General features: G+C 37.1%; 1 non-coding gene across 1 annotated transcript; it reads left to right on the forward strand.

Moving 5' to 3' along the window:
• The first annotated feature begins 321 nt into the window (after positions 1-321).
• On the forward strand, positions 322-393 carry TRNAP-AGG (transfer RNA proline (anticodon AGG)). The gene has a single exon. It is a non-coding gene; the product is annotated as a tRNA-Pro (tRNA).
• Positions 394-10,879: the final 10,486 nt, after the last annotated feature.

Raw genomic sequence — 10,879 nt, forward strand, 5'->3', positions numbered from 1 at the left:
GTTCACCTCCTTCATGTATGGTAGAACAAAGGTTCTGGGTGAAATTTCGTATATGTGAAAATATAACAAAATATTTTAATAATAATATTATGACTTCAAAATTTAATTTTATAAAAAATGTTTAAATTTACGTAGCTTTTATTTTATTTTTATAGAATTTGTTATTTTAAAATCTTATAAATTTTTGTGAAATATCCTTTATAAAGCCGTAGTTTCAAAACCCACTCGCGATAAATTTACAGCTACAAATGTGTATGACATATATCTTCCAATTTACATTAATTGCTAAAATTGATTTTGCAGAAAATCTAATTCAACATCGGGCATTTGGTCTAGTGGTATGATTCTCGCTTAGGGTGCGAGAGGTCCCGAGTTCAATTCTCGGAATGCCCCATTTACAACGGAGACGTTTAACTCTGTTGCACAAGCATCATTATCATTTTGTATAAATTGGAATACATAAATAATATTATCGTTTTCTATAAATTGGAATACTTAAATTCGTTTTGTATAAATTGGAATATTTAAATAATATAGATATTATATCAAAGTATTTAATCTCAATGATAAGATTTTGAATTTTTTTTTAAATACCCAAAACTTTATAAGATGTTTAATTCATTTCTTAAGATACCCAATACCTTTCTATAAAGATGATCAAAAGTTAAAAATACAGGTTATTTTAAATAATATAGATATTACATCAAAGTATTTAATCTCAATGATGAGATAGGTAAGATTTTGATTTGTTTTTTAAATACTCAAAATTTTTTAAGGTTTTTAATTTATTTTTTAAGATACCCAATTAATTTATTTTTTTAAGATACCCAATTAATTTATTTTTTTAAGATACCCAATTATTTTATAGATGATGCTAATTCAATCCATTTTTGTTATGAAGAAGTTGTTTTATTTGCAATTTATTTATAGTTTTTCAATCCTAGTTATGTCTACAAGTCTTTATACCACATTATTGTTGATTTTCGAGTTAACATTCAAAATAAATATTACTCTACTAAATCTTTATCAAGAAACGTCATTTGCAACTAAGTCTAGCAAGCTGCTTTAATCTTCTTAAATCTATCCTCCAATCCCTCCCCATTTATCTTCTCGCTGGTTTTGTTGCCCCTAAAGCCATCCTAAACACCATTAGATCCATTCAAAGAAGCTTCCTGTGGGGAGGAACCAAAAGGGCTAAAATGGGTTCTAATACCCTGGGACAAACTCTGTGGGTGGTTTAGGACTCAACGATCCTTAAACTCTCAACAAGGCTCTCTGCGCCAAAACTTGGTGGAGGTGGCTCAAACATCTTGAAGCCTCTTGGTGTCAAATGTGGAGGCACAAATATACTCCCAACATTCCAAAATCTCAACTCATCTGATTGACAAAGGACATTAAAGGATTGCACATCTAGAACATTGCACGGGAACACAAGAAACTCATCAAAGATCACTTATTTTGGGAGATAAAAAATAGCCAAAGTGCTCTATTGGGAAGACTCTTGGCATTAATGGCCCAAGCTATTTCAATGAAATCAATTAAACTCCATTTAGAATTCTCTTCAAGTTCAAGGCCTTAATTTCGCTGCTCAGTATTGGAGATTCTCCTTCTCCCGGCTCTCTCAATGGCACACTTGGATTGTTTGGAAACAAGGAGAAGATTGAGAACATTCCACTGCAAAAATTTCCTTACAACAAACACTTGTAGATCAAAAAGTACCAATTCAAGAAGGAGTTTGCATCCACCATTGGGAACATTGACTGCAAGCTGCTTTCAATCTCAAAGAAGCTTGTAGCCTCCTTTCCCCTTACACCACCATTGAATACTATTGAATCTAGAACAAATTGTAACAACTTAGGCATTGGCCCAAAATCTCTCTTTCTATGGTTCCTTTTCTAGAAAAAATCTCTCACCTAGGATAAGCTTCAACAAAGGGGATTCCTTAGACTCTCCATTTGCTTCCTTTACCTCTCTAGCTCTAAATCGAACAGTCATCTCTTCCTCACTTGCTCCTATATTGCCTCTCTATGGGATAATCTTCCAATTCTTTTCTACCAATCAAATTATAACCCCACCATCATCACCTCCACTTTCCCCTCTTGAAGAACCTCTCATTTTACTAACACCGCTGACAATAGAGCTCGAACCTTGCTACTTGGATTCCTCCTTTGAAACACTAGGAAAGAAAGGAATTGATAAATCTTTCGGGATACATTATCCTCCCTTAATGATTTATGGCATCTCACTGTCACCAACTTGATAGAATCCATCATCTTTCTCTCCTAGAATGACAAAGACTGGGATTGTAACCCAACTGAACAAAGAATTATTTCCTCCCTAGGGTTGTCCTCCCATATTTCCTTACACTCTCTAGTATGGCCCCTCCATTCTTCTTCTAGCCCCACCTCTTCATCCCTCCCCAGAGTTTATTAAACTCAATTTTGACGGGGTCTCAAAAGGAAATCACGGAATTACTATTTATGGGACATCTTCGAGATACAACGAGTCATGTCATCCATGTTGAGATTAATGTTGAAATGTTTTAGTGGAGTAAGAGTTCAAACAGAGCTTCGATTAGGATTATGTTCCCATTTTCTAGGGTATTGTTTCAATTTCCCTAAACCTAAGGGAGAGCATGTTCTGCAAAGACAGTCTTACAGGTGGTGTTCCATACCTTTAAGCTGCTAAAGTTTTAATAAAGTTGATTATGATTTTTGACATGGTATCGGAGATATAGCGCTGGGAACGGCCTGTAACCCTAAGTGGAGGCAGAAATTTGACCGGCGCAATTGAAGGGAGATCAACGTGTTTTTGATGGCTATAAACGCGTCGATTCAGTTCTGGCCTTATGCGTTCTTTGTTCTCAAGAACGGTGCGAGTGGACCGTTCTTGAATCGCGCCGACCGTAAAGAGGAGGAAGCCTCGGTGTCTACTATGAAAAGATCGGTGGCCGTGGCGAGATCGAGCCACGGCGGGATCGATAGAGGCCGCAATTTTTTGTGCAGCATTTTGGATCGCTGCGGGACTGCGTTTGGAAGGCGGTGACAGTCTGGAGGCCGCGCATCAGACATCGCGTTTTTGTGATTTGAAGGAGCTCGGAGTTGTTGATCCGTGATTGCTGCAAACAGAGCGGCCAGCGTCGATCGCTGTGGAGGATCCGTGTTCGATCGCTTAGCCAGATCACAGCCTGAGGGTGGAGAGAACGCCAAATCGCAACGCGGGGGTGCAGAGAATTCATCCCAATAGCTGTTGCGTATTAAGCAACCGCAGGTGGCCGGAGGTGCGTTTTTTTGTTGCTGACAAAGGCCGAGATCCCTTACATGGCCGGAGAAAAGGGTTTTTTTTTTTTGTATTGCTGCTCCTCCTCACCTGTTGCAGAGGCAGTCTCCTCGCCTGTGGCAGAGGCAACGTTTGGCAGGAAGCAACACTGAACACAACTTCAAGACAATGCGTTGGCCAGAACGTAGAGATCCGTAGCCTGTTGGGTCTTGCTTAACTGGATTATCTTCTTCTTACACTACCAATGTGATCCGTATCTTGTTCGGAGGCAGTGTGTCGAGAAACACGTAGGTGTAGGGAAAGCTTTGTCATTGGGACAACTTTGTCAACGGAGATCCCATGGCACAGAGGCACTCGTGATTGTGGTCATCATGAGGTAACGGTGGTAACGGTGATAGTGATATTCAAAGGGATATTGGAATTTTTTGACATGATATTGGAATTTTTAAATTAAGTTTTTAATATAATTTTTTAATTAAAAAAAAAAAAAACAACAAAGCTTATTATTTGATAACAAGGGCAGATTTTCTTTTTAAAAGAAGGAATTGGGGTGATCCCTTAAAAAAGGAGATCTGGGCTCAGTGGTTTGATTGAAGATTTTCATTGGATCTAGAATTTTAAGTTGTTGGGGTTGAAGTTTTTTTTATTCATTCAAGATGAATAACCAGTTAGCAAAAGCATACCTCAACGGGAATAACAAACTGGATGGATCCAATTATTTTGGTTGGAAATTTAAGCTGCAGACCCTGCTTGAGGGACACAATGCATGGACAAATTGTGAATAATGATGAGGTGAAGCCAAACCTGGCTGCAAGAGAAACAACAGCAACAATCCAAGACTCGGACAAACGGGAGACTAAGGCGATAATGCTCCTGAAATTGTGAGTCAAAGATTGCGTTATTCCCCATATTCGTGATTGTAAGACTGCACTAGAAATCTAGAAGATGCTCAAGGATCTCTATGAGGTTAAAAATGTCAATCGATTGTTGTTTGTGAAGAGCAAGATTCTCTCCATCAAAATGGAGGAGAATGAAACAGTTGTAGCATTTATTCTGCGGATCAAGGAGCTCAAGAATAAGCTAGGTGACATCGGTGAAGCTGTGTCAGATACAAATTTGGTCAAGATTACCATGAGTGGTATGAATAATGAGTATCAGATGTTTATCACTGGCTTGAATGCAAGAGAAAAAGCCCCTATGTTTGAAGAATTGACTGGGATCCTCATGCAAGAGGAGGAAAGGCGGCTGACTCATAAATCTCAGAGTTCAAATCTAGCCTTAATGGCGAAGAAGAATCCCTTCAAAGGAAATCCAAATGCAACATAGAAGAGCAGTGAAGCCCCACAGAGAAAGATGCCCCCACCTCAAGGTATGTCTTTCAATAGAAATGACTCTGCGACCAAATGATTTTATTGTGGTAGAACCAGCGATATAGCCAGATATTGCATGAAGAAGAAGTTTGATGAAGGCCAGAAGAGACATAAACAACATGCAGGTCATTTTGCTGATGAGGAACAGAGTGAGAACCTCAGACTGTTCATATCTGACTCTGCGCTTTTGGCTAAGGATGATGAAGCAGATACCTGGTTTGTGGACTCAGGTGCATCCATCCACATGACAGGGAACAAACAGTGGTTTGAAGACTTCAAAGAGACTAGTAGTGGAGCAAACATCTATCTTGGCGATGATAGAGGGTACCAAATCAAAGGTTATGGTAATATTCATGTTGTTTTTCCTGATGGAAATATTAGACATATTCATAATGTGATGTATGTACCCAGGATCAAAAAGAATCTGATCTCTGTTTCTACGATAACTTATCAGAATCTCAAGGTAGAGTTTTATAAATCATATTGTGTTATTAAAGATCTGTTGAATAGTATGAAGCCTATTGCATCAGGTATTCGTGTGGGAGGATTGTGCAAGCTAAATGTCAAAAGTGCACCACATCAGGCATTGACATCATCTGCCATGACTACAGTGACTTATGGCATCAAAGGTCTGGCCATATTAACTTCAATGATCTGCTACTTTTACAGAAAAGAGGTATGGTCAAAGATCTTCCTGTTTTAAAACCTGTTCATATTGATTGTGATGCATGTGCACTGGAAAATTTGCACAGAGATGAATTTCTTGTGAATGTTGATAGAAGGAGGAGAGATATACTCGAGCTAGTACACACAGACTTATGCGGGCCAATGCAGACAAGGTCGTTAGGTGGTGCATACTATGTTTTAATGTTTATTGATGACTGTACTAGTTTTACTTGGGTGTATTTTCTCAGGAAGAAAAGCCACACTTTTGAATACTTCAATGAGTTCAGAAGTATGGTTGAAAAGCAGACAGGTAAAAGCATCAGGATTCTCTGCTCGGATCAAGGGGGAGAGTACAAGAAAGCTTGTGTAAACTATTGATGGGATACATCAATAGTTTATAGTACCCCACACTCCTCAATAGAACGAGGTTGCAGAGAGGAAGAACATAACCCTTGTGGAGTGTGATCGCAGTATGTTAAAAGGTAAGAATCTTTCTAATGGGTTTTAGGCTGAAGCAATTAACACTGCAATATATCTAAAGAATAGGAGTCCAACAAGAAGTTTATATTTCAAAACTCCTTTTGAAGCTTTATTTGGCTATAAGCCTGCAGTTAAGCATTTGAGAGTTTTTGGCAGTAAAGCCTTTGCCCATGTCCCAAAGGAAGATAGAAAGAAACTGGATTCAAAGGCCATCAAATGTATTTTTGTTGGGTATTGTACAGAATTTAAGGCTTACAAACTATTTAATCCCTCTACTCATAAAGTTTTTGTGAGCAGAGATGTAGTGTTTCATGAGCAGGTTAATGATGGAAGCCATGAGAGCACTAATGAAAATTGGAACGTGCCCTTGGTGGTGGAAGAAGGAAGTGATGAATCAGGTGATAGAAATGAGCAGTAGCAGCAGCGGGAAGGGAAAAAAGATGATGCAGTTGTCAAGCCAAGTCCAGAAAATGATGATTAGACAAGGTTTGAAGGTACCCCACAACTTAGGAGATCAAGTAAGAAGGTTCAATTTCCAACAAGATATAGGGAAAATGCTTTTATAACTAGTATGATGAATTTTGTTGAACCCTTTAGTTATAAAGAATCCAATCAATATAGTGAATGGAGCGCTGCTATGGAAGAGGAATATGAATCAATCCTTGAAAACAAAACTTGGGATTTAGTTAAACTACCTAAAGGAAAACAACCAATAGGATGCAAATGGTTGTATAAGCCTAAATTTAAAGCAGATGGGAGCATAGATAATTATAAAGTTAGGCTGGTTGCAAAGGGGTATTCGCAGCAAGAAGGCATAGATTATGATGAAACATTTGCCCTTGTAGCTAAATTAAACACAATCAGATTGATAATTTCTTTAGCTACCAAACACCATTGGATGATTCACCAGCTAGATGTTAAATCTTCATTTTTAAATGGGGACTTAAAAGAAGAAGTCTACTTAGTGCAACCTTAGGAGTTTGTCAAATAGGGTGAAGAACATTTAGATTGTAGGTTGAAGAAAGCATTGTATGGACTCAAATAGGCACCCAGGTCATGATATGACAAAATTGATTCATTTTTCCTACAACATGGTTATAAAAGGAGCAAAAATGACCCTAATCTTTATACCGTATTTGATAAAGATGGAAGGATTATTTTGATTTCTTTATATGTAGATGATCTAATCATTACAAAGAATGCTAATAATCTCATTAAAGAAATCAAGGAGCAGATGTCACAAGTCTTTGAGATGAAAAACCTTGGAGAGCTACATTACTGTTTGGGTTTGGAAGTCTAGAGGGATTTTGGACGAACTTTTCTATCAGAGAGTAAGTATTCAAGAGCTTACTGGAAAATTTCAGAATGGATCAGTGCAAAGCTGCAGCAGTACCTTTACAACAGAATTCAAAACTTCCAGCAGTACCTTTACAGCAGAATTTAAAACTTCAGAATGATGATGGATCTAAGGAGGCAAATGCAACTTTGTATAGACAGGTGGTTGGGAGTCTAATCTACTTGACTACAACTAGGCCTGATTTCGCTTATGCAGTCAGTGCATTGAGCCTATTTATGTCAAAGCCCCTTAAGAGCCATTGGGTTGCAGCAAGAGGTGTTTTGAGGTATCTCCAAGGAACCGTAGATTTTGGTATTGTTTATATTGATTCGTGTGATGTTAGATTGACAGGTTTTTCAGACTCCGATTGGGATGGAAATGTAGATGACAGATGATCCATAACAGGCTATGCATTTAGAATTGGATCTGAGGTCATTACTTGGAGCAACAAAATCATAACACAGTATCCTTGTCTTCTATGGAAGATGAATATCAAGCTATGTGTGCAGCAACATGTGAAACAGTTTGGTTGAGGAGACTTCTCCTTGATGCTGGAGAAGAATAGAAGGTTGCAACAGTGATCAAATGCGACAACTAGAGCTCCATCAAACTTGCAAATAATCCAGTATTTCATAAGAACACAAATCATATCGATACACAGTTTCATTTTTTCAGGGAGAAAGTTCAATCAAAAGAAATCCATATTGAATATTGTAATAGTTGTGACAATGTTGCTGATATTTTTACCAAACCTCTTGGTAGAATCAAATTTGAGTTGTTTAGGGAAGTGTTAGGCATATCTGTGAATCCATTTCTCCATTAAGGGGGAGTGTTGAGATTAATGTTGAAATGTCTTAATAGAGTAACAGTTCAAACCGAACCTTAGATTAGGATTATGTTCCTGTTTTCTAGGGTATTGTTTCAACTTCCCTAAATGTGTGTTTCATGTATATATTCCTCATGTAATGAATTGTAAAGCAGAGCATGTTCTGCAAAGGCAATCTTACAGGTGGTGTTCCACACCTATGAGTTGCTCAGGTTTGATTTAATAAAGTTGATTCTGATTTTTGACAATCCACATATATGTGGGTTACATTAGCTATACTACCAATAATAAGGCAAAAATATCTACACTTGAACAAGGTCTTTAAATTTCCATCAACCAAGGTTTTGACGAAATCATAATTGAGGGAGATTAAAAATTCATAATCAACCATTTTCACAAAATTCAATGTGGATATGATCCTTCTAAATTAATCAACCGTTGGAGACTAGAATCTCGCACTTCTCATATAGAAAGTCTTAGGACTTGGATTCTGGCCCCTCTTCTCTCTCATATATGCCAAGACGGCAACAGGCTAGCTAATCTTCTGACCAAGTATGGACTCACTCTTCAATACTCTTGGTTGAACAACATATGGGACCATGGTATCCCAAACTCTCTTTGCAATCTATGCCAGCACCATGCCACTGCAAAGCTCTCGCCTCACAGCCTCAGGGAAAGTTGCGACGTTAAGTCTCCTATCAATGATGAACAAATATTCGTCAATCAACTATAATGTTTCCATCGCTGACAATGCCAACAATGGAAATGTCGTCCGTAGATCTGCCACTGATGAAAATTTCCACAAACCAATAGCGCACATGGAAGCAAATTTGGCCACAAAAATCAGATTTATAGAGAGGGAAAAACCGCTAGTGTGGACATCCCTTCGGAATGATGTCACAGGCCCCTCCACACACTTTTCATTGATCTCTTGCATTAAATCACAAGCCTTTGTCATACATGTTGGAACCTTTCATTTGATCCCTAAGTGCGGACCCCTCCTTCGTTGTCGAATATCCACATCAAATCCTTGTTGTTCATGAGGCCAAGCATATCAAACAAATGCCTGAAACCAATTGCTTCGGGAAACTCCACGTAAATGTTTATGGCCAAGCACTTTAGACTAGATCACTCCTACCAAGCTCCTCTTCCCCTACACTGCAAATTTGGCCACATGTTGGAGCATTTTATCAGTGACAACCATCAAGTTTAGTAGGATCATGCTCATATTATGATAAAGCTTGCTCTCATGATGTCTCAGGGTCGCACTTTCAGTATTTCTAGATGCCTTAGTTAGAAACAATCTCTACTTTTAGTCTTTCTAGATGCCTTAGTTGGAAACAATCTCTACATACTTAAAATTTTGCAACTCAATCTCTGGTACGGTTTCCCACTGGTCAGATCAGAAACTAGCCATTTTGGATTGTGTAACCTTTAACCTTATTAATATGAAGTTCCTTACTAAAAAACAAATTGCATTTGTGAAATTAATAATACACTTAACTTTTGTGGCCAAGTCATTATGTAATATATCTTAAATGTAATACATATTTCTAATAAAAGGGAAAATTTAAAATAAGATGTAGTGAAAAGAAAAAATTGTGTTGTAAGGTAATGGATATTGTAATATTGTGAATGTATCATAAAATAAAATTTATTATATAAAAGTGAAGATAATTTTTATGCCAATTATTAGATCAATAAAATCAGCTTAAATTCATTTTAATTATGGATTTATCAAGTGTTGAGAGGGATCAAATCTTTGAAGGTTCAAACTTCTTTTTTAGTGTAAAACTTGAGGAAAAGTTTGTACCTCAAGATATTTGATCCCTCTTGATGCTTGATAGATATGGAGTTAAGATGGGTATAGGATGGTTTAATTATTAATTATAATTAATATTTTTTTAATTTTATATTAATTCTTTTGTAATTTGATCGACTCAAAATGTTTACATAACATAACTTTACAACATCTCTTCCATACTAAGCTAGAGAGTGTGTCGGCACAAACAAATACAAGAGTGTGTATGTATATATATTAACTATTTTTTAACATATTATAAATTATCAGTAAAAAATCTATATTATTTAAATTTTAAAAAATGATATATAATAAATATATTCTACACACATAAATATATAAACACACACACACATATATAAAGAGAGAGAGTATTTGTGTATTCATATATTTATGTGCATGTGGAATATATTTATTACATATCATTTTTTTAATTTAAATTACATATATATATAAGAGGTTTAACTTCCAGTTTTTAACAAGCCATCACTTTTTCCTTCATAGGTAGCAGTATCTCTCCTGCGTCCTTCTCTCCTTGATGACTTACCTATGACGTCTCCTTTCCATTTTTGCCATTGGGAAAGGTGGGGTTTTTTTGTCCTTTTTTAGTTGACTATGTTGTCTGTCATGTTCGCCAAATGAAGTTAATTGTGCATGAGTTGGTGGATAATGGGCTTAGCCAAACAAGTGGCATGACTTTTCGCTCGCAAATGGAGTATCCTCTCACCTCGATTTCTTCGCCAGACGTCCTTGTGATCAATTTCCCTATTTTTTCAAAGACTTAAGAAACTACGACAAGTGGAAGCTTGCATGCATCTGCCTCATCTTTTTCTACCCTTTGTGAAGTAGCCTCCTGCTCTTTCATCACTCCTTCCACTTGAGTGCCCAATTCTGCAATATAAGCTTTTGTCCTTGCTTGTGAGCCTAAAGCCCCTTTCACACTTATCAACTTTGGTTCATCGCATAGGAGGGTGTGGTGCATATGCAATTCTTAGATCATTACAAGCCTTACTATGGAGAAGGATATTGAGATCAACCACATGATGGATTTCTCTGGTAAGACATTAGTGGGTCATTTTGGCACCAAATCCATTTCTTTGCATTCTCTAAGATATTGGGTT

The sequence above is a fragment of the Pinus tabuliformis genome, chromosome 6 (genome assembly GCF_031772625.1).
Source record: "Pinus tabuliformis cultivar Carrire ecotype Pingquan chromosome 6, CPIR1, whole genome shotgun sequence".
NCBI lineage: Eukaryota > Viridiplantae > Streptophyta > Pinopsida > Pinales > Pinaceae > Pinus > Pinus tabuliformis.